Below are 24,922 nucleotides of genomic sequence, written 5' to 3'. Positions count from 1 at the left end.
TCTGGACAAAGACATAACAAAAGCAGACCACATCTGACTTTCTGTCACCAGCCAAAATGAACAGGAAGCTGGTTCCCTCCCTCAGGCATAACCCTAGTCAATTAAGTAGGATAACAGCTTTCAAACATCTCTCCCCAGAGTTGCTTCACATTCAGCCATTTTCTGACACAGAAGTAAATTGGTGTGATATAGACAGTACTTTTTTGGTTAAAATAAATAAATAAATGAGGTGCCAGTACTTATATATGAGGTGCCAGCAGCTGAGCAGCCACCTGTCGGGGATGCTTTAATTTGGATTCTTGTATGGAGCAGGGGGTTGGACTCAATGGCCTTATAGACCCCTTCCAACTCTACTATTCTATGAATCTATGATATCTTGATGAAAGTGGGTGAGTGCCAGCACAAAATCGCTGCAATGGGCAGCCCCAAAAGAGGTGCTGGTACTCAGTGACACTGAGTACTGTCACACACAAAAAAAGCTCTGGGTATAGTGCAGGGGTCCATAATGTTTTTTCAGCCTGAGGACCACATTCCCTCATGGACAACCTTCTAGGGGCCACATACCAGTGGTGGGTGTGGCAAAAGTGGGTGTGGCGAGGCACACACCATTGTCCATCCTCCAACCAGGCAAGTAAAAGATATTATTTTTATTCAAGGACACTGTTCAGTCAGGTAAAATCACTATCGGCAGGTGGAGAGCAGGGCCATTGGCTTGGGGATGCGTGATCTGGGCAGAGTCCTGAGGGCTGTAGAGAGGCGTGCAGGGGTGCATCCAGGCCCCAGGTCTGAGGTTCTGCACCCCAGGTATAGTGGATAGATTGTCAGACTGTGTGAGGAGACCCTGGTCCAAATGCCTGACTTAGCCAAGAAGCTCCTTCAGTGACAGGGCTAGCCCTAGACTTTTTGCTGCCTGAGACAAAGGGAACAGCTGACTGTGTACTAGCAATTGAATCTTACTTGAACACTGACAATGGGATTGTTAGCTGCATTCTGCCTAACAGGGCTCCTTTGGGAGGAATAGCGGGATATAAATTGAAGAAACAACAGCAGCAGCAGCAACAATCTTGGGCCACGCACATACTCTCATCATAGACACTGGCAATGGACAGCTAGTCTCACTCTGCCTCGTGGTAGGGCCGGCCCAGTCGGCTAACCGTGGGCCACACAGAGACTCAACCTAACCTGTTTCACAGGGGTTTATTTATATATATTCGAAATAAGTTGCATACCACTCTATAACAGTGTTCTCTGGGCAGCTTACAATAATAAAATATTAAAATATAAGAACAATGAATAACAACTGCAACAACAGCCACAAGTAAAACTGGATAATAAGATGCACAGAATCACAAAAAGCAAATCTAAAGTTAAGTGGATTAAAGAGCACAGATCTAAAAAGCCAGGGAAACTGGGCCTGGCGCTGAAAAGATCATAAAAAGGTACCAGGTGAGCCTCTCTGGGGAGGACATTCCCTAATTAGAGTGCCTCCACCAAAAGGTTCCTTTCCTCAGTAGCCACCTGTCACGTCATTGGCCGAGGCACCTGGAGACGAGGGGCCTTCAAAGATGGCCTCACCCTGAGCTTATTTACAAAATAAATAAATTAAAATATGAAGGGAGAAATCATGCAAAGTGTAGGTGGCTTCTCAGTTTAATCTAACTCAGGTGCAGATTCCAGAATGCAATAGTTGTGCAATTTGTATCTCTCAAGATATTGCTTTAGTTAGTCTGTTTTATTACGCTTGGATTGTCACTGAGAGAAAAAGTGGCATAAAGATTCTTTGCAATCAGTCGGTCAGATGAGTGTGGGATGTGGCAGATGCCACTTTCCTCTTCTTCCCCTCTTCTCTCTATGCACAGTGATTTGAGGAGAGGTGCTTGGCCTTGTGGCTTCCTCCTTGCCCCTCACAATGTTCAGAAACCCACAAACAATGTCAGTATCCAATGTTAGGGGAAATGTCACGTCCAGATAAATGCAGGATATCCCAGTTGTGGTATTCACATCTGTGCACTTAGAGAAGAGGGAGATAATTTTTAAAAAGCATACAAACATGAGCTTCTAATCTCACTGCACATAGTGGGGAGAAGTAAAGTTCCAAGAGCCTCAATACTGTGTACTAAGGTGCCCATGCGTCGACTCTGACTTTACAGAGGACAAACCTCTCTTCGAAGGAGTGCTGTTTTTGAAGGGTGTCCTATCCAAATCCAGTTTAAATATAAAGAAACATCATCATCATCATCAATCTTTATTTACAGTCAACTGACCACAAATATAAAACATAATGCTGGGAGTTATAAAAAAGACTACATAATAACACAGGGTACAATGAGCAACAAACTGGATTATGTAAACAACTCAAGTTATTTAATTACCGTTGATCTAAAGAACCATAAGAAAGGAGTGCAAGGGCCTTAAAGTTGCACACCAGTAATTGGACAGCAGACTGAGCAGGTACTTTGGTCACCTAGTCACAATATTCCCCACTATGGTGACAGGGATTGTATTTCTGTTTAAATGTTAGTAATTATATTTGCATGTATAAATATAAATCTGCACATTTAATGTAAACTTATGTCCTCTTTTGTCGTCTTTCTTGGTGATTTGGAAATGCATTTCCTCTTTTTTGGCAAATTGCCCTCCTGCTATTGGATCCCTGGAATCAGCCATCATTGGTCCTGGATTGCCAGGCTTTCTAGTAGACATTTGTATATCAGTTATGACCAAGGCTATATGTATATATTAATAAATTTTTATTATTACTTTTTGCCAACATACAGAAAAGGAAAAGCATGTAACAGCCAATAATAATTGTACAGAGCAAAGTACAGCACCATTTATAGACATATAACAGATGCAATACATCAGTTGCACACTCAGTAGCTGGCATGGGTTAGCCCCTCCAAAGTGTGGAATGAGTGGCTGGGGGTGTGTGTGTTTCCCTATCTCCAGTGATGAAACTAAGGAACAGAAACCACACCTTATCGAAGTGACTATGCTTTGTTTCTCCCCAAATAAATGTTGGCGTGTGTGCGTTGTTGCGTGAAACAGCATACATTACGTTGGAGTTAAGTTGAGCAAGAAACTTCTTCAGAGCATTAGAGCATGTTAAGAGTCTTTTATTAAGACATTATGGCTTAAGGCTTAAGAGTAAATACATGTAGAGTTTCTTCAGTCATCCCCCCCTCTGGTACATCTCTCTCCAAAGGTAAACACAAAAGACAACCTCTCAGCTCAGAGGCATAATTCAGAAGACACAACTTACAGACTCTGTTAGAACTTTCCCAGTCTATCAGATGGTTACCATAGCAATGGCCTTGACAGCCTGTTCCCAGACTGGGCTAAGACAAAACTCCCCCCTAGTTACAGTTTTGCAGACTTGATAGAAAACTACTAGGCCTCATGCCAACAAGCCCCCCTTTTTCCCATCATGTCTGTCAATTACATAAAAATATCAACAATACATCTCCACAATACATAGTCATACAGTAATACATTTCTACAATACCTCTTGCAATACATTTCAGTACATTTACAGTACATTTCAGAACATTTAGCTAGAACTTTATTCAATCAAACTTTGGTTCATTCCAAGCCTTGTCACCAGTTTGCTAAATTTCTCCTCACACAAAGGCTTGGTCATTATGTCAGCCACCATGTTTTTAGTGTCACAAAATGTTAGGTTAACAAACCCCTGCTGCACACAATCCCTTACGTGAAAGTATCTGACACTAATATGTTTTGTCCTTTTGGTATGAGCTTCAGATGTGGCTATCTTGATGCAGGTCTAATTGTCATCATATACAGTAATCGGAAATTGCATATCAATGCCTATCTCCTGCATGAGCATTGCGAACCATTGTAGCTCATTACAGGCCTGTGATAGAGCCACATATTCTGCTTCTGCACTTGAGGTTGCCACCACATTTTGTTTCTTACTACTCCAGTCAATGCATGACCCGTGCCACATCTGTTTTGCCGACGGCTCATCTCTCACACACATCAGTTGAGGATCCGATAGAGCCAAGATTATAAACGCCTGCGCCCTCTGGTCTCTGCGCTTCCAGGCCGCGGTCAATACCGCCGGGGGTGGTTCATCTATAATGTCCCATAAATCCTCTGTTATCAGCAAAGCCCGCATCCTCGGCTTCCAGCTGCCATAATTCTTTTCATTAAGCCGTTCCATCGGCAAGCCTCCCCCAGACAGGTTTACAGCCATGTTGCTCACCTCCGTCTGGTTCAATCAATCAAGCTGCCCTCTCTGGAACTCGGGCTGCCGTTCAGACCAGCAACTTACTCCCGTGTAATGCGCTGTGGATCTGGGCCCATAACCCCTGTTGGCGTGTGTGCATTGTTGCGTGAAACAGCATACATTACGTTGGAGTTAAGTTGAGCAAGAAACTTCTTCAGAGCATTAGAGCATGTTAAGAGTCTTTTATTAAGACATTATGGCTTAAGGCTTAAGAGTAAATACATGTAGAGTTTCTTCAGTCATCCCCCCCTCTGGTACATCTCTCTCCAAAGGTAAACACAAAAGACAACCTCTCAGCTCAGAGGCATAATTCAGAAGACACAACTTACAGACTCTGTTAGAACTTTCCCAGTCTATCAGATGGTTACCATAGCAACGGCCTTGACAGCCCGTTCCCAGACTGGGCTAAGACAAAACTCCCCCCTAGTTACAGTTTTGCAGACTTGATGGAAAACTACTAGGCCTCATGCCAACAATAAATGTTCTGATAAGGCTATATTCCATACATTACTGAACCAAGCCTCTTCAGATGACTGCCATTGTTTGGCAATTGTGAACCAGGCTGCGACTAATAACATAAAAACCAGCTACTTGTGCAGAAATTCTAGACTGACATCACTGTGAAGCAATAGTATGGGTAATGACAGTGTAGACTGATGGCTCTGATGTCAGTGAGGCAGTGAATTCTCAAATCACCTTGGACAGCTCTTTGAAAGTTTGGGCTAAAATCTGGATGGCATTTCCAAGATGGCAGCTGAGGTTTCTCTAAGAGGCTGATGTCCCCACTGCCATCTTGGTTGATGGCACATGTGCGGTACACTACGTGCAAGCACTTGCACATGCCTGTCATCAACCAAGATGGCGGTAGGAGCATTAGCCCCTTAAAAAAGCCTCAGCCGCCATCTTGGTTGATGGCAACCCTGCGCATGCAGTACACGCAGCCTCAGAAGACAGGAGAGGGAGGGAGGTGGAGCGAACGATTGGGTGGGTGGCCTGAAAGCTCCCTCCCTGCAATTCGAGCCTGCCGCGGATCGTGGAAGGGAAGCACTACTCCCCGACCCTAACGATGGGCCCTTTAGGGGTCCCTGTGGGCTGCAGGGCCCTCAGCCAGGGCCTGACCTGGCCGTCCTTTGGCGCCAGCCCTGGATGGGGGGGAAATTGTTTGGTTTGCATATCTACCTGCTTCATGCTTCCCAAACCAATATGCAAACTGAAACACAGCTAGCCTTCAAAGTGTGCACTTCTCTGAATTTTGCGCTGCAGTATTCCAACTAAAAGATGTATACAAAAATACATACACTAGGAAAAAGAGGGCACTTGAAATGCATATATGAAAGAAAGTAATGTACGAAAATGTTATTTTTTTTTAAAAAAAGTGCATATTGGCCAAATATGTGTTTGAAATGCATGTATTTTTAGAATAAATGTGCATATAATTTTCTGTGCAGACTTTTCTAAGAAACTTGCAAACGGATGAGGCAATGGGGCAAACTGAAGTTAAGGCTGGGGGTGGAATTAGAAACTGAAATTGACAGATTTCTCCATCTCTCTAGACCTTTAGGACTAATCTTTTAGCATTATTTTTTAGACACCTCTGTGTGTACCTTGTGTGCAGTGTATTTGCTCTGTTGCCATGGCTGCTAGTAAAAGCTTTTTCTCAAGCTAATGGGCAATTAAGAAAAATTGTCCAGAATACCTGTTTTATCAAGTGCATGTCAGCACTGTGCTTTTTTCTCAAGCTAATGGACAATTAAAAGAAATAACTGTTCAACAATTTATGTTTATTAATTCTGAGCCAAAATTACCCATGTGCAAAAGCAACCTCCCACTCCCAAAACACACACACACACACGCACACACCCCAGCTTGCATTAAATACATTTGTGCTTTTCACGTGTTGCCCTGAAATGCTTGCAAAAACATGAAGGTCTGTTTTCCTCCTGAGCATTCAAACAGAAGAATGGGAAAACCCACATGGTATTTTGACCACCTCCCCTTCCCTTGGTAGCAACTGTTGGCAGGGAGCATTCGCAGGCAGGTGCCTGTTTGATGCGCCTGACCATCCTCAGGAGTCCTGGCAGATTCTGTGGTATGTAGGTTTCCTAGCAGAAAATGATATACAGGGGGCATCAGATGTGCTGTTTTCTCTGCATCCACATTCAGTTTGGGGGGGGGGATGAGGAAACTACAAATCCCATGCTACCTGGCAGGAAATCACACTTCTCATTTGTAATTTTCAGTCTGCAAGGTTTATTCTGTCTTTAGCTGCCAGTTATCTCCTGTCCCTTTTCAAAAAAGGGGGGGGGACTGGGAAAAATTGGCAAGAAGAGCTGGTTAGCAGCAGGGGCCAGGCAAACTCCATTTTGAGTCAGACCCAAATTGAGAGAGGTTTGGTTTGGGCACAACATAACAAGCATAACAAGGCTTTTTGAACAATCGCAGTATCTCTTGTGAACTACCTCAGTTCCAAATTATTTGCCATCAGTAATCTGAATGTGCACCCCATCTGCAATTTGCTGCAAGGAATCATGCATAAGTATATGCAACTAGTGCTGGGTCAGGGCAAAACTCTTGCTGTATAGTGCTGGTAGGCATGGAAACTACCAGTGCAGCAAAGATAGGGAGTGTTGCCTAGCCACCTTGAGTAACAAGGATATCTTTCCTATCCTCCCTTATTGAGGGTGACAGCAATGGCAAAGCATCAGTGGCATCATTATATAACCAAATCTAATTGGCTATATGCAGTGGAGACTTGTGGCTTCAATGTCAGTGGGGCAGAGAATCGGCTCTGGGTTTTACCCCAGGCTTTCAGGGAGCTGTCCAAGGAACTCCACCTATTTTGGGAATAAATTTCAGTGCCTTGGACAGCATCTTGAATGCTCAGACTAAAAAATGGAGCGGATTCATAGCCCCACGGATATCGGAGTCATCAGACTCCACTGGCTATATGGCATTGTGCAGGCCCAGCTGCTCTCAGTGGGGGCCCCATTGGGCAGTTGGCTACTTTTTAAAAACATAAGGAAAGCAAAAATGAAACCAAACATTTTGAAACCTAGTGTTTGGCCCAGCATCATGCATGGCAGACTGCACTGCAAGACTGACTTCCACGGGAATCCTGCCACACTGTGGGTGCGTAAGATTGCACATGGGTGGCAAAAGAAGTTGTGTAAAGTCTCCAGGAACTAATCATGTTATGAACAGTACCCACTGCCTATTCTTGTGGCCTGTGACTTGACAACGCAACCTGCCCCCAACACTGCGGTGATGAAGATTATGCTTGTTTTGTCAGTCACAGGCAATTGGAGCCTTAATCTCGGCTGCTACAGCAGAGAATTGTACTGGGAACATTTTTTTTCTTATCAGCACAAAATGTGCAACACTCCTGCATAAATTAATGGGAGGGAGGGGGGGAGAGAAATGACTCATCTCATTGCAGTGCTTTTGATAAGTCCATTTGGAGGTTCCTGTGAACAACTGGAGATAAAAAGTAGAGCTGGAACGGGTCTGAATTGAGGCCCCTCAGCACGGTCCCCGGCACAGAGGCAGAATTCATTTTGCCTAAAGAATCTTAAGAAAACAAGTGCAGCCTATCAGTTGTAATGGAATGAATGGACTGGAGTGCCCCATGGCAGGAGTTCTTTGTGGGGAGCAAGGGATGGGTAAATAAATGTTCAGAATGAAGAAATAATTGTTATACAATTTGTTTATGTGAGGCATCCATGATGCCTGGGAAGCGTGGTGTGAGCAGGGTTTGTGTGTGAGAGAGAGAGAGAAACAGAGACAGAGTATGGAGTGCTGGCATCTCTTTTTTTGCTGCCCGTGCCAGCCATTTTGTGCCAGCACCCATGGTACTTTTGTCAAGATCTGAGTTCCAGCACCTCATTTGCTTTACAAAACAAAACAAAAAAAGCACTGGGTGTGAGGATTCCTCTCTTACTTCCTGGTGGGTCCCGATTGCCTTCACAGCTCCAGCATGTGTCTTACGTTCAGATCCACCTCATGAGCCCCTCCCTTTTATTCAGTGCCATCCTCTTTTCATTCAGCCGTGTTCTCTCCTCTCTTAATCCACCCGCAGGTGAGAGCCCTCAGTGACATCATGATTCTTGCTTTCCCTTCTTCCTGCTTTAGTCAGTGCCTTACTCCTGTCTCTTGTTTCTTTCCCAGGTTTTTGCCTGTTTCCTGCCTGGCTCTCCAGTAGTTCCTCCTCTTCTGCCTCCTCTGTTTCATGCTCACTCACACATTCACTCTCTCTTTCTGCACTCCATTCCAGTCCCCCCACTCTCACTGTTTCATCTGCACTCTCTCTTTCACGCCAGGCTCCTGTCTCAACTTCTCGCACGTGCTGTCCTTCAGTCTCCTCTCTCACAGGCTTCAATTCATCCTCACTTTCTCTGCTGCCACCTCTTTCATGCCTGCTTCCTTTCCTGCATGTTGGTTTATTTTATTTATTTATTTATTTTATTACATTTATATGCCGCCCCATAGCCGAAGCTGTCTGGGCGGTTTACAGCAATTAAAACATTAAAAACAAATATACAAATTTTAAAACACACAAAAAAAATTAAAAACATTTTTTTAAAAAAAAATTAAGAACAATTTAAAACACATGCTAAAATGCCTGGGAGAAGAGGAAAGGCTTGACCTGGCACAGAAAGGATAACAGTGTTGGTGCCAGGTGCACCTCATCAGAAATATTCCATAATTTGGGGGCCACCACTGAGAAGACCCTCTCCCTTGTTGCCAGCCTCCCAGCTTCCCTTGGAGTAGGCACCCGGAGGAGGGCCTTTGATGTTGAGCATAGTGTACAGGTGGGTTCATGATGGGTTTGTCAGCACCTGTTTCCTCTTCTCTTTCTTTATGGGTGGGACCCGGTGTGTCTCTTGCCCTGGCTTTATCCTCCACCAGGCTGAGCCAGTCTGCATCCTCAGGGCACTCTCCCTGCATAAAAACATAAGAAGAGCCTGCTGGATCAGACCAATGGCCCATCTAGTCTAGCATCCTGTTCTCACAGTGGCCAACCAGATGCTTCTGGGAAGCCCATAAGTAGGTCCTGAGCACAAGAGCACTCCTCTCCTGCAGTTTCCAGATACTGATATACTGAAGCATACTGCAAAGTTGCTTTCAGTCCAACTAATTCCCCTTCCAGTTGGACCACCAGCCTACCTCGGCACACCAAAAAGGATGCCTCCCTGACCTATCCTCACAAGTGGACATATGTTGGGACGTGTGACTGCATTGTTATTAGACTTTCATGAAAATGTTTTAATGAAAAGCACCAGAACTTGAAACAAGCTTTGTACAGGCACAAACTAATCAACCTTCCAAGCAGTAGTGTCTAACCATCCCTCATATTAGGTGGCCCAGCTTGAACCATGTCAGAATTTGATATCTTTCAATAAAGTTTTTTAATGTCCATTAACCACTATCATTGCTAATGACCCCAACCACCTCTTACTAAATAGCAGCCAACCTCATGTTGTATGTATCCCTCCTCGTCCAAAATACAGTATAAATTGTTTCCATCATAAGAATGCAGGCATGAAATTCATTGCCACAAGATATATACTGATGTCCACCAGCTTACATAGTTTGGATAGGGAGAACTAGATAAATTTATGGAGTGCAGGAATATTTGAAACTACCTTATACTGAGTCAGATCATCAGTCTATCTAGGTCAGTATTATCTACACTGGCTGTCCAAGGTTTCAGACAGTGAGTCTTTCTAAGTCCTGCCTGGAGATGTCTGGAATTGCAACTGGGAGCTTCTCCATGCAAAGTAGTTGCTCTACCACTAAGCTACAACCCTTCCCCATAAGTCTATCAATGTCATGATAGCTAAAATTGGAACCTCAATATCTCCAGGTCGGGCTTGGGGAGACTCCTACCTATATACTAAATCCATGTGGGTTTTACATTCTGACAGGACATGGATTCTTCCATTTGTATTTTTCCATACAAAAGCAATTACCACCCTGCTAATAAAGACAACAACAGAAGTCCACTGTTGCTGTTTACCAGACATTAGACATACATATATTGCACTATCAAATAAATAATGCATCTATCCTTTGAAACTCTGTTTGAATTTCTCTTAACAATAGCATTCAGGTGTATATTGTAATTATACTTATTATATTTTGCGGTATTCAGACCTATGGAGAATTTACGCTGTCCTTACTTTAGCCACAAGGACTGAAAAGAAAACCGTAGTGTAATGATTTCAGCTGTCTCAGACTCTATCATTTAATCAATCATCTGAAAGAAATTTTTAGCCCCTTTTGTATTTAGAATTCTCTTGTCTGAGCAGAAAAAAAAATTGTTCCTCTTTTCCTGAATTGCTTTAATAGCTGTATTTATGCAGCTGAAAGTTTCCCAAGAACCGCAAGTAAAATCAAATTGCCGAGAATGCCTAGATAATTTATCGGAGAATATTCAATTAGAATATATTAATATTTTAGATTTCCATCATTAATTTAATCTTCAGATATTCAATTTAGCCCTTCAATTGCTGCAGCGGTGTGCATGGGCAAAGTGCAAGGATGAGTGCTTAAAACACCTGCCACAAACCTGTGGCTCTTCCCTCGATTCTCAGTGGTACAAAATACTTCTTTGCTAGCACCAGGCTCATAGCAGAAGTAAACAGAATTGTCTTGTGCTGAGTCTTTCCTATTGTGACAAGATGCAGGAACAGAATAATACAGATGGAAGTGCACAGGAAAATGAAGCAAGGTCCTGAGAGCCACACTCCAGTGGTAGATCATCTGCTTTGCATGCAGAAGGTCCTAGGTTCATTTCCCGGCATCTCCAGATAAGGTTCCCAAAACATCACAAAAACCCTCTTCCACATATGCACATCACATTTTTTAAAAAATCACCCTTTGTATTCCAGAATTCTTTAATTGTTCTGTCAGAAATAAAAATCTTGCTGTCTCCATGACACCTCCAGCCACTATAGCTAACCACAGAACTTCCTTCAATACTATCTTTCAGTCTCACTCTTCAGGTGACAGCTAGTCCTCTCTGGTCAGGCTGAATTGAGTCAGAAATGGTGCAAAATGGTTGTCGCTCTGGTCACGTCCATCACTCTCCCACACACACACATAAACACTATACAGCAGAACTACACCCAACACCTTCAGCACCACTGAACATAGAGGGGGATCATTCCAGATCTTTCTTCAAATACTGGATATTTGGCAATAGAAGAAAAATCAGCCTGGTGCCTCCAGTGTTCTGGAATACCAACAGAACAGCAACATCATGTGGAACCATGCAGGGAAATCCAAAAAGGCCAGGCATGGTTGCACTGCAAAAGCTGCACCTGAAAGGGCTGATATACTGAGCTAGATGGATCATTGGTCTAACTTGGTCTACGTGGGGAACAGCCATACATGCATGGCGGAGCATCTGCTTTGAATGAAAAAGGTCCCAGGTCGACTTCCTGGCGTCTCCTGGTAGGGCTGGGAAAGAGCCCTGCCTGAAACTCTGGAGAGCTGCTGCAGGTTGAGAAAACAATACTGAAGTAGAAGGACCAATGCTCAGTATCAGGCCACTTCTTATATTCATAAGAATATAAGACTATATCCTGGTGTGATTCTTTGATGATACCATTTCAGTCTGCAAGTGCAGGGATTGCACCTAAAGAAGTATCTCCCTGAACAGAGAAGACTGGAGAATGCAGGGAATACGGTTCCAGCCCAGCCTTTTCCCTGACCATCTGGTTTTCTACTAACTGAGAAGGGCATTTGAGATGAATTTTAGAAGACATCATTTTAGGTACACCAGCAGAAGTGCTTGCATTGGCTTTGCTGTCACACCCAAACTGTCCCCACCCCCTCACCATCCTGATACATAGTAGTGGCACTGCTGCCAGGAGGCCAAGTCCCACTGGTGACTCTCCTGAGCTACTTCTGGAACCAGGTCAGCTGATGAAGAGATAGAGTGGCTGAAGGAAGTGGGGCAAAGTTTTCAGTGGACTGAGGTGATAGAGAGAGGGCCTTGAAGGAAGAAGGAGATAAGAGAAAGTGGGGCTGTGACAATATCTGTCAGAGGGCCATAGGCGGTGGGGATGTGCACAACTGCCAGCAATTGGGACGGGGCCTAATCAGCAGTAGCCCCACGATTGTGGAACTCCCTCCCAGGAGGTCCGTTCTGCTTCCTTGCTCCTTTTTTGTAGTCACTTGGCTCTTTCAGAGCACTGTTGGGGCTCTCCTGTTTGTGGGAGCTGAATGATTGGGATTTGGCTGCTCTGCTTTTCATTTGCTGCTCTGTATTGCATTTTGTGATTGCCTTAAACTGGATTTGTTAAGTTGAAATCTGTAAGGCATCTTGTTAGACCCACTGAGTATAAAAGTAGGGCAAAAAACCCCATAAACAGTGGGTTAAAAAGCAAGCAGTGACTGGATTTCACGTAATAATGGAACAAATCTGCCAGTTTTATTTGCTTGCTTTACTGTTGTTTTATTTATAGCAGTGAAGATTTCCAGAATCAAAAGGTGTCACCATGTTAATCTTGTGCAGATGCTTCTCGTATCATCCAATGGAGCCATTTCTGCTGTGTTTCAGGGATGAGCCACAGAACCATCATTGGCTAATAACTTCCTATGATCTGGAGATGAAACCCTTCTTTCAGCATTGTGATTCTGATGAGAACTCCCTAGGGACAGCTGATCATATCTTTGATGACATTTGGTATTTGTTTCTCATTTGCTCCAGTTGACAGACTCTTTTTATGAACTTCTTTTAAACAAATCTGAATAATTAGACAATTGCTGATGACAATCTGGAGAATAATTTGGGCGACTATCACAAGGCGGTCCTTAAATGCATTCTGTTGTTTGCTCAGAAGTGGGTGTTTATCCCAGCAAAGCTGTCACTGAAGTCTCAGACACCTAAAGCTGAACAGGGATGTACGTGTGTGTGTGTGTGTGTGTGTGTGTGCGTGCATGCATGCGCACTCATGTGCATACATACAGCATCCACCCACTTTTCAAAGAGCCTTTTGCAATATAGACACAAATAAGCACCTTTAAATTTTCTTCTGCCAAAAGCAGGGAGAATATCTTCCTCCTCCAAATCCCTCATTTTATGAGCTTCCTCTTATTACTCAGCTAGTTCACAGTTCATTCTAGCTGACAGGCACGCCTTTATTGGTGTTTACTAAAAATGTTGGCAAAAAAAAATCATAGCTCAGTCTTGAATATTTAAGACGAGGCAAAGCTGACTGCTTCAAGGGGCAGGTGAATGCCTGTGGCAGGCATGCGCAACATCTTTGTGGCAATATTTTCTACCCTCTCCAGCATCCCATGTTCAGGGCCTTTATTTGCAAAAGCAATATGTAGTTTTTGTCATGCAGATCGTAATCACTGCCACACATCACATGCATAATTTGAATGATTATTTTGCATTGTTTCTAATAGTATTTTATGTTTTATTGTATACATATTGTGTTGTGCACTGCCCTGACATTTTACGATAGAGCGGTATATGAATACTTTTATAAGTAAGCTAATAAAATATTATTGTCCAACTAGCAAAACACCCATCATTACAATAGGCAGGGTGGAGGAGAGGAGAATTTGTGTATTGCAGTGATCCTTGGAGGGTGCACTGTGTTCCCCCTGCAGGGTAGCAGTCAGAGAGGGCTGGGCCACATGGTATCAGGCACTGAAGGCAGTTTTGCCTTCACTGTGGCTGTGCACACACCCCATAATTTTTTCTCCCTCTTTCATAACACTAGAACTCAGGACTATTCAATGAAGCTGAATGTTGGAAGATTCAGGGCAGACAAAAGAAAGGACTTCTTCACACCATGTGAATTTAACTGTGGAATTTGTTCCCTCAAGAGGCAGTGATAGCCGCCAATTTGGGTGGCTTTAAGAGTATTAGACAAAGACAAATTCATGGAGGATAAGGCTATCAGTGGCTACTAGCCATGATGGCTGTGCTCTGCCACCATAGAGGCAGTATGCTTCCGAATTGCAGTTGCTGGAAACTGCAGGAGGGGAGGGTGCTCCTGCACTCAGGTCCTGCTTGTGGGCTTCCCATGGGTATCTGGTTGGCCACTGTGAGAACAGGATGCTGGACTAGATGGGTCATTGGCTTGCTCCAGCAGGCTCTTCTTGTGTTCTTATGTTGTTATTTAAAGCACATGCCTTTCTCCCAAGAATCCAGAGAACTGTAGTTTCCCCTCAGAGAGCTGTGATTCCCAGCACTCTAAACAAACTACAGTTCCTAGAATACTTTGGGAAGAAGTCATGTATGGTGTGTACACAGCCTGTACAAGGTAAGCACATTTTTCCTCATAGTAATGAATGGCAGCCATGCACTTACATGGTAGAATGAACTGAGCATTAAGGGAGGGACCTCACTGGGGTGGTGGGGCTAAACCTGGTTCTGGACATTCCACACATCAAGTCAGAGAGAGATCATACACCTCCAAGAGGTTTCCAGCCTTCAGGTAATTCTCTGGCTCACTCGTCTTCCAACATTTTTGATCTGCAATTTCTTCAAACACACCCTCCCCTCCCCTTAGCTTGTGTGCATAAGGTGAGCAGGTAGGAATATGTGGCTCCTTCCCACCCCTGCAGTGTGGCTGATGGAAACCGCCAATGGTTATGATGTCATCTGCAGGCAGTTGGCAATCACAGATGGGGAAATGAAGCTGGAAGTGGAAGATGCTTGTTCTGCAGAGGCAGGGGGTTGGCAGGGATAGCAGAAGCTGGTAACGTAGGAGAAAGGACCCAGGGAAGGGGGGAAGTAAGAGAAAGCAAAGGGATGGAGAGGAAAGAACAAAGGCCAGACCCTACAAAGACAGAAAGCCTGTGCCTGTCGGAAATGGAAGAATGCCAGCTGTTGAAGGGGAAGAGAAACCAGTGGTACAAGCAGCAGTAGATATAAGAGCCCAGGAAAAGGCAACATCGCTGTGTCTAAGAAAGGGAAAATCAGGAAACAGAGAAGCCAACAGCTGAGAGCCAGTGAAAAGAAAGCTAGGCTCAAGGAACATTGTCCCTCTGGGCTTCAGATCTGTGAATAAAAGGCTATTACCAGGGTACTTACCTGGTTCTCTTCATTCTGTCCTGGGAATATGGATTGCTTCTACTGTAATGTTATCAATCTGATTTTTCAATTATTATTTTGTAAGGGTGCCTTGTGAGGGCTTGGCCCTAAAAGGTGGGACAAAAGTTACTTAATTAGAAGGGGTGGGGGTGGGGGTATGGTCATTTCCTCCATGGTTTATATTGAAGAGAGATATCCAGATATCAAGTGACTATCTTTTAACACTTTGTTCCTATTGAGGAAAATATCAATCAACTGTTAGGGTTAACTAGTTAGTAATATGCTGGTTAGCCAGCAGCCATAGTAGCAGGATTGCAACTGGGTTAGAGAAGATGAACATATTAGGCCTGGTTTACACATTCATGCTCATCGGTGGTAACTGCAACATGAATTCACGCATGAGCAATCACCCACAGAACACCACAGAACACCAAAGACTGTGTATTCACTCATGTCATCCAACATCACCTTAATGAACTAGGTTTCAATAGAGTCTATTCTAGAGCTGGACTGAAAGTTCTCAAAAGAGAACTTCTGAATTTCTCAAAAGAGAACTTCTGAATTTCTCAAAAGAGAACTTCTGAATTTCTCAAAAGAGAACTTCTGAATTTCTCAAAAAAGAACTTCTGCTTTGATTTGGATTCCTGCATTGAGCAGGGGGTTGGACTTGATGGCCTTATAGGCCCCTTCCAACTCTACTATTCTATGATTCTATGAATGAACTGTGAGGAGACTGATGGTGAAAGAGGGGGGTGAAACTTCCTTCCCTCATTTTCCTTTGCAGGGTGGAAGTGGGTGGGAAGCAATACCCACTGGCACTTCTGTGACCTCCCTTTGACGAACAGGTGACATTTTTATTTTCCAGTCCAAAATGATGCTACATCATGACTAGCAATGGGGGAGAAATTTGATTCAGTACATATTTAAAGGGGAACTTACCTAATCTGTGCTTTCCAAAACGATACACAAACTGAGACACAGGCGTCCATCGAAATTCATACTCTGGATCCAGCCAAGGAATGTGCTTAAAAATGCATATAATTAGTGAAAACAACATACAAAAATGCAGTATATTAGGGGAAATTGCTTGCAAAAAGGTGTATAGCAGGAGAAAATGGTACTTTAAATGCTGGTGAATCCTCATGAGGATTTTAAAATAATTCTTAAACTGATGTGGAAATGTGCAAAACTGAACTTAATACTGGAAAAATGAGAAATTGAGAGGAACTGAATCTGATAGATTCACCCATCCCTCATCATACTTCCAAGGGGCATTCTGGGGGGAAATGGCAACCCCACTGGCAACCACCATTTCCTCCCAGAATTCCACTTGGACATATGCTAAGCATCTTGGGTGTTATTGGAAAATAAAAATGGAGGCCATTAGCCAGAGGAGATGGGAGAGGGATTGGTGAATTTTTCCACATGTACACACAATACACACACACACACTAAAAAATTGGCACCACTCTCCCAGATAGGTTGAACTCCCCCCCTCCCCATTTTTGCAGACTCCAAATGGGGTTTATTTTCCCCGCAGCTCCACAACATCCAGCTGCCAATCATGGTGAACACAGGAAGCTGCCTAATAATGAGTCAGATCATTTTTGCTCAGTTTTGTTCACACTGACTGGCAGCAGCTCTCCAGGGTTTCAGGTCTTGAGTCCCAGCCCTACCTGGAGATGCTGTGGATTCAACCTGGGACCTTCTGCATGCAAGGCAGAGGCTCTACCACTTGAGCTACTTGCCCTGGTGCTGAAAAACCAAGCAGTTTATATGCATGTGTGAACTTACTCTATAGCCTAGGAGGGCACAAAAGTAGTGGCAGCATCCTGTGAGCTGTTATATATCTGATTGCGTGTAATGATCTACCATTTTTTTCTGGAAACTTGTTTGGGTAGTTATGTATATTTCAAGGAGTGGGGGAGGGGATGTATTAGGCTCACATCCACCAGGAGGGTTATGATTCAAAGGGAAGCGATGACACAATTTACTTACTGGTAATAGCATTCAGCTGCATCTAACAAAATCATTTAGGGATGAAAGGAACCAGATATCATCAGAACACAAATCATTTTCCTGAGGCGATGATAATTATTTATACATTTGACAGTCAAGAACAGAGAAGTAAAGTAACAGTTTTCTGCCATGGATGTGGAAAATATAGCTTGGCAATGCCTTTTGTAAGGAAATGTGCACATGCGCACATCTGCACTCACACACACCCAAGGCAGGCATATGGATTTGACTTGATGACAGAAAAGCACGACAGGGCAGCGTCTGGTTTCACTGGAAGGTGCCCATTTAAAGGGGAACTTGAAAATCGAGACACACTTTAAAACAACTACTACCAAATATTTTTGCATCAAGCATTATGTTTATGGTGCAGTTTTCTGCACATTAAGTTTTTTAAAAAAATCCAGACTTTACAAAACAGCTGCTAGGCCTTGTAAAGCACCTTGGGGATCCAGTGACACTATTATGCATTTCTGATGCCATTAAAAGAATTTCTCCATCGTTCCCTCTCAGTTACATCTTATGGTTTACCTACCGCTTTTAAGAGATCATTTCCTCTACCCTGTTTGATTAGATATGAATGCACAATTTAAAGCTTGGCAATAGTTTTCTGTTTCAGAATGTGCTGATGCTGATGCTATGTTTTGGGCTCTCTCTTTTTTTAACCTCTTGTTCTTAATGAGACTTCCTTCTCCCCATGAATGATTATTTAAGCAACCTTTGCTTGTGATTAATCAGTAATTAGAGAAGGAGTCCTACTGATTTTTCAAGCCTCTCTATCCTACTTTCCCCGTTGAAATCCAAAGCCTGATATCTAAAAGCCAGGGAGGGTGTCAATATTGTGCCACTTCAGGGCATGTGATCATAACATTACCACATCTGCATCACTAGGGCTCTTTCTTATTGTGAATTGGCTTAGAAGAGGTTTAGAATTCTCTCACAGCTTCTCATTTGTTTTCCTGCATGCAAAACACCCATCATTGTGAAGGACAGGCAACATCAGAGCAGAATGAGGTTCACCTACTGCAGGGCTCAAAGAGACATATAAAAGCTAATGCGGTGTGGTGGTTGAGAGTGCTTGATTTAGTCTAGGCAGTCTCACCAACAGTGTCAGGCTCAGATTATGGAAATGGTATAAAAAGGAAAGCCTTCCCATGGCATCAGGATGTGGACCCAGGTATTCACCTGCCCCCAGCTACTCTTAAGCTTTAGGGAGGGATGGTGAGAGTTCTAGGCACAGGTCTCCCACTCTCTTGTTTATTTTGGCCTTGGGAGAATCATCAGAGCTACAGTCTGACCAATCTTGCTGAAGCATTACAAGGCATTTTATTGGGGTTGACTCCAGGTGACAAGAATGGTTTGTCTTTGGATGTTGCTATTGTTGTTGTTGTTATATGCCTTCAAGTTGATTATGGCTACCCTATGAATCTTTTTTGGATATATTCATAGGTTTTTTCATGGTAAGAGGTATTCAGAGGTGGTTTACCATTGTCTTCCTCTAAGCCTACAGCAACCGGTATTTCCAAGTGGTCTCCCATCCAAGTATTGACCAGGCCTGACCCTGCTTAGCTTCCGAGATCAGACGAAATTGGACGTGTTCAGGGTAGTATGGCCATAGATGGATGTTGCTATACTGGCTATATATATGGACAACTCTGTCAATTTCAGTTTCTCTCCATTTGTTATTTTTCCATTCTTCACCACATTTCTGCATTGGTTTGTGATTTTTTTTTTTAAGAACCAAGTCCTCATGCAAATGCATCAACATTTTAGTGCACATTTCTCTTCATATACACATTTTTGTATGCAATTTGTATTGCCTAATATACATTCCCTCCCTCAGCAATTTCCCCTAACATAATGGATTTTTGTATGTTATCTTCAGTAATATATGATTTTTTATGCACACTTTGCCCACATATACAAATTTTTGAACCCATCTTTTGCTGGGAGAACTGCATCACAAAATTCACAGAAGTGCGTATTTCAAAGGATAACTGCATTTTGGTTCATATGTTGTTTTGGGAATTGTGAATTAGGTCAACTTGCATTAAAATGTGAACTGAATCTGTTTCCTCCTCCTCCCCCCCCCCCAATCTCTCCTGGATATCATTGTGCCGGGATCTTAAAACACACATCTGACCCTGCCACATGGATGCATATTGCAAGGTCAGTATTCAAAAGCCTTTAGCGTGTTTCATCCAAAGTGAATTAATTCTGCAAGCATTGATTCATCTCCCTGTAACTTAGTATAAGAACTATAATGTCAGGGTATCAAGGCAAGGCCACTTGAATCCTATTCAGTAAGCGCAATGCGATGCTAGTGCGTTATAAATAGAAATCTCAGAGGAAGTATTGAGGTTGAGCATGTACATATGACAGGTTTTCAAGCATTCTGTCACTCGTTGCTGTGATCGAGAAACAGAACACACAATAGGCCTTTCCACACAGGAGCTGGGTTAGTCCTTAAGAAAGCACCAAAAGCAGAAAATAGATTTACAGTGCAAGCCTAAACCGTGCCTACTCAGAATTAAATCCTTTTGAATTCAGTGGTGCTTACTTCCAGGTAAGGGTTGTGTGTGTTAGCATTGCAGCCTCAGGCTGTATTCCACTAGTGTACCCAAGCATTCCCCTTTATACTTTCCAGTGATAATACTTAGCATTTTGTTACCAATAGGATAAGCCCTACCACCATTGGAAATGTTTCTCTAAGCACCTTGACTCCCCAAGAGGTATATTAAGCAAAGTTATTGTTATGGCTTTTGGGCTGAGATGGATAATTCCTATGAGTCCCCTTCCAGCCGCTGATTTGGAATCCTGTGCCTGGGAGTGAGAAACCAACTCTGCTGGTCAGATGAGTTTCTTTTGTTAATCCAATAGAGTGGCCAGGTGGGTTAATGGGTCCATCAAATGCCCACCAACTGGTGAATGGGCCAGGGAGATCCTTTTGTCATTGAAACTCTTCAGGAGAGCATTCCCCCCCTCCTGGGTCTGAGGAGAGGCTTGTGTTTTTTAGTTGTGTCTGAGAAAGGCTGGGAACTGGAGGCAGGCAGAAAGACTGCACCATGGTTTTGGGGTGCCTCCTGGCATGCATGTGGTTTGGGGTGCATGTGGTTGAGGGCTGCTGTGCTGCAGTGGCACAAGGCAGGACAAGTAGTGAGGCTGTAATCTGGCATAAACATGTTGGGAACTCACTATCTTGGGCACTGCCAAGCATGAGGACTGGGTAAGCAGTTTGGATGCAGAATTGTGACTTGGGGCTCCAACAAAGAAGAGGAAGCCTAAAGAGAAATTAATTGAAAACGTGCTGTAAGGGAATGGACTGTGTTTGTACATGTGGTGTGAAAACGAGACTGTAGTATGACTATGCTTTTAATTAGGTATACTTAATGTCTTACTAACCTGTATCTGTTATGTCTTTGTAGGAACAGCTGTTATTCTGTTGTTGGTTTGCAGGTCTGGGACAGACCTTTGTCAGGGAAGGAGGTAGTGTTATGGCTTTGGGATTGAGATGGATAATTTCTATGAGTCCCCTTCCAGCCTTTGATTTGGAATCCTGTGCCTGGGGGTGAGATCTGCTGGTCAGATGAGTTCCTTTTGTTAATCTAATAGAGTGGCCAGGTGGCTTAATGGGTCTATCAGGTGCCCATCAACTGGTGAATGGGCCAGCCAGGGAGATCCTTTTGTCATTGAAACTCTTCAGGAGAGCATCCTCCCCCTCCTGGGTCTGAGGAGAGGCTTGTGTTTTTTAGTTGTGTCTGAGAAAGGCTGGGAACTGGAGGCAGGCAGAAAGACTGGCTCTCTGCACCATGGCTTTGGGGTGCCTCCTGTAACTCTGATGGAGAAGCTGGATATTGGACTGCTGATGTCTTGAACCCCTCCATCTTAAGCTCAGGTTGGAATGAGTGTAAATAAATAAACCATATTTCATAAAGACACCACAGTCTCCACTGACCTTCTTTCCAAGGAAACCAAAACCTGGGCAAGTGCAGGGACCCCTGGAAATCTCACTGCTCGGAGATTGGGGTGGCACGCAATAGTATATTACGCCAAGGCTCAGTCATTGAAGGTAAGAAAAAAGTAGATGTTCCCTGGGTGTCCTCCATTAACTTAGACCAGTTGCTGCTTCTTACCTTCTATTCAGCAGACCTGGGACCTTTGGAATGTGCATATGCCCCACTTCCCATTCAGCTCCTAATCAAATCAAATCACCAGCAGCACTGATGGCCATTCCCTAGCCCTGAGGAGAAAGAACACTTTGCAGGAGGCATTGTGCACCCAACTGGTAAAGTCATTAGTACCCATTAAGGTTAGAAACCTCCACGTAAAAGAACCCTACGCCACACACCTTTGCACCTAACACAACTTTGCACGTACCATCCATGGTGAGAAGAGGAAACTGTAGATGCCCTTCCTCTCCCTTGTTTTAAGAAGACCTCTCCCTCATATCATCAAGTCTTTAAGAAGAAGCCAGATCTAGGGTTCTAGTTCAGTCTTGCTCAGCCTTCTCCTTGTGACCAATGCTTCCCTCAAATCCTTCCCTAGTTTCCCCTTCCTCCTCTGATTTTATTATTTTTGTACTCAGTTTTGCAAGCGCTCTGAGAGAACGTATAGCTTATTGCTGCGTCTATTCCTTTTTCATAGGTTTGTATCCATCTCAAAGCAGACCCATTGAAACTAATGGAACTAAGCTAGTCATATCCATTCATTTTAATGGCTCTACTCTGAGTAAGACTAGTATTGAATGCAACCCATAGTTTCCACCTACGACCATACAGGGCCCAAGGGGCCTACAAGGGTTCAGTCTACCGTATCACAGCTGTTGCCTTTGATATTTATACGTAATAAACTTGTCTAGAGTGAACTAGACATCATAGAATCATAAAGAATCACCTGTCTAACCCCGGCACCCTGATACAAAGGGCGAGCTCCAGATTCACCGCAGACCTAAAGAGCCCTCTTCCACCTGCTTCACCTTAGAAGAAGTAACTCTGTGCTCTGGTTTCCTTTCCTCTCTCTAACCCTCCAAGTATGTTGCCCATGCAGCTTCAGTCAAGGTGTTGTTGACAACTCTAACCCTATTCGGCCATCCATGTGTCTACCTGGCACCTATTGCGCCCTCCCAGCTCCTTATCTGACATTAGTGCCCTGAGCCTTCCCATATCACTTGCACCTACTCTTTAATGCTCTTTGAATCCCTGCTTTCTTTATTGATTTCAGTCAGTGATGACCGGTAATAATTGGTTACTCTAAACTCTGGCCTATTCTCTCATTGCTAATTCATGCACACATCTACCTTAGCTCAGTTTTTGCCATGGCATATCATGATTCTTGGTTAGGGATTCCAATACATATTCTTTGAATGCACAAACAAGGGTGCGGTAGTCATTTATACAGAGATATATCCAACCTTAGTGACTCAGAGTAGACCACTGAAATTAATGGACATGACTACCTTTGGGTCCATTAATTTTAATGTGTCAACTCTGAGTAGGACTTCATTGCATGCAATCCATAGTGTTTCCAAGCATTCATAGTACCTATGCATTATCTAGTTTTAATCCTTACAACAACCCTATAAGGTAAGTCAGTATTTTATTTCTCCATACTAGATTATTCTGAATTCTGGCCTCACTGCTAATTCTTTCCTCCTTCCCTTAGAAATGGTGCATCATGACTCTTCGGTTCGTATTTCAATCCAGATCTATCAAATTTGCACTTGCCGAAACAATATGAAAACCAAAACGCCGCCATCCTTTGAATTTATTCAAATGTTGCAATGTGATTTGCCAGCCAAACAGTTTACAAAAATGCATGTTGGGGAAAGTGTGCATAAAAATGAATATATGAGTGAACATAACATCCAGAAATGCATTAAATTAGGAGAAATTGCTTGCAATATTGTGTACGAGTCAAAACTGCGTACAAAAATGTATTTATTAGGAGAAATTCGCACTAAAATGCTGGAGAATTTTCATTAAGATTTTTTTAAAAAAAATATTGCAAATTGCTGCAGAAATGTGGTGAACTGAATTTAAGATTGAAAAAATGAGAAACAGAGAACCAAAATGGACAGATCTTTCCGTCCTTAACTGAGACTGAGAGAGAGTGGCTTGCTTAAGACCACCTAGGAGCGTTCACAGCATAGGAGAGATTTGAACTGATTTGCAGTTCAGTCTCATCACTGTACTGCACCAGCCAAAGACCCAGCATGGTGCCACGGTGAGCATTCCACTAGGACAGCCTTTCCCAACTAGTGGGCCACCAGATGTTGTTGGACCACAATTCCCATCTTTCCTGACCATTGGCAATGCTGGCTGAGGCTGATGGGAGTTGTGGTCCAACAACATCTGGTGGCCCACTAGTTGGGAAAGGCTGCACTAGGACCAAGAAGACCCAGGTTCAAATCCTCACTAGGCCAAACATTGGGTATTGTTCTGCCGGTTCCAGTGCATCTCCACCTCTCTCTTCTGAGAACTGCAGCGCATGACACTACTCAAACCCCATCCCTTTTCCCTGTAAAACCTGCTGGGAGCCACTTGAGTGTTTTTTTTCCAATTTGCTTCTAAGAGATTTTGCAACTGATCAGCAGATAAACCTGTTCCCCCTCTGGGTGTGGCTAAAAGCAACACTTTGATCCAGGGATTTGTGTGTTTACAGCCATTATCTTTCAGCCTAACCTACCTTGCAGGGCTGTTGTGAAAATAAAAAATAGGACAGGGAGATAGCCAGGTATGCTACCCTGAGGCCCTTTTTTATGTAACAAATAAATAACCATAGCGATGGGAGCAGATCCTGTACACCTTCCGTGATAGTGGCCCAACCACCACTGACTGTGGCCTAAAAGGGAGTATAGACCCTTTCCTTCTTTTAAAGGACAGCTATACAGTTGCAGGGGAGGAAGAAGTTTGTCAAATTTGATGAGTCTTTAGCAAATATATAATGAATGGCAGAAGCCAAAATGAAAAAGTATTGTAAACTTCCTTTCCGTTTTACCTTCAGTAAAGCCTTGGGTAAAAATATGTAGGAGTCACTGAAGGCACCAACTAAGATCTGAGGCTATTCTCTGATCCAGGTTAATAAACATTTGCTTTTTAAAACCCATTTTCTGTACTGATAAGATCTGATATTGAAGTCCTGCATGTGTTGGCAACTTCAAATAATGTTTTGGAGGCAGCAAACTGTTCCCTTAAATGTGAGGATATGGGTACATGTTCATCAAAGCGAGGGTGCTAATTACACACTACACTCCCCCCCTCCTACTGTGTAAATTTGCACTTTCTTTTTCTGACTAAGGACTTTGATCAACTTATTTAAAGCAATCATACCAAAATCAGTGAGGAATGTGGGTTTTCTGGGTGTGATGGGTGAGATATAAATGTCGCAAATTGCATTCAAAACATTTTCTGGATACACTCAGTTGTCAGGACTCATTCGGTCAGGACCAGGAGTGGGAGATGAATCCATGGAGCTCAGGCTGTGGGCACACTAGCTGCTTCAAAAGCAGCAAGGATGGTTTTTCTGACTGTGTTTTGAAGTGACTCTGCCCTCAGCTGGCCACATGTCCCTTCCCCACTGCTCATTTCAGATCTTTCCCA

The 24,922-nt window shown here is 43.4% G+C and overlaps 1 protein-coding gene and 1 pseudogene across 2 annotated transcripts in view; one reads left to right on the top strand and one right to left on the bottom strand.

Moving 5' to 3' along the window:
• The window catches only part of CDH4 (cadherin 4), a 1,183,781-nt gene that overhangs the window by 768,478 nt on the left and 390,381 nt on the right, over positions 1-24,922 (top strand). The window lies entirely within an intron of this gene.
• LOC133388137 (5S ribosomal RNA) lies at positions 18,826-18,944 on the bottom strand (annotated as a pseudogene).

This window comes from Rhineura floridana, chromosome 6, assembly GCF_030035675.1.
Source record: "Rhineura floridana isolate rRhiFlo1 chromosome 6, rRhiFlo1.hap2, whole genome shotgun sequence".
Taxonomy (NCBI): domain Eukaryota; kingdom Metazoa; phylum Chordata; class Lepidosauria; order Squamata; family Rhineuridae; genus Rhineura; species Rhineura floridana.
This window is presented reverse-complemented; position numbering and strand designations above follow the sequence as displayed.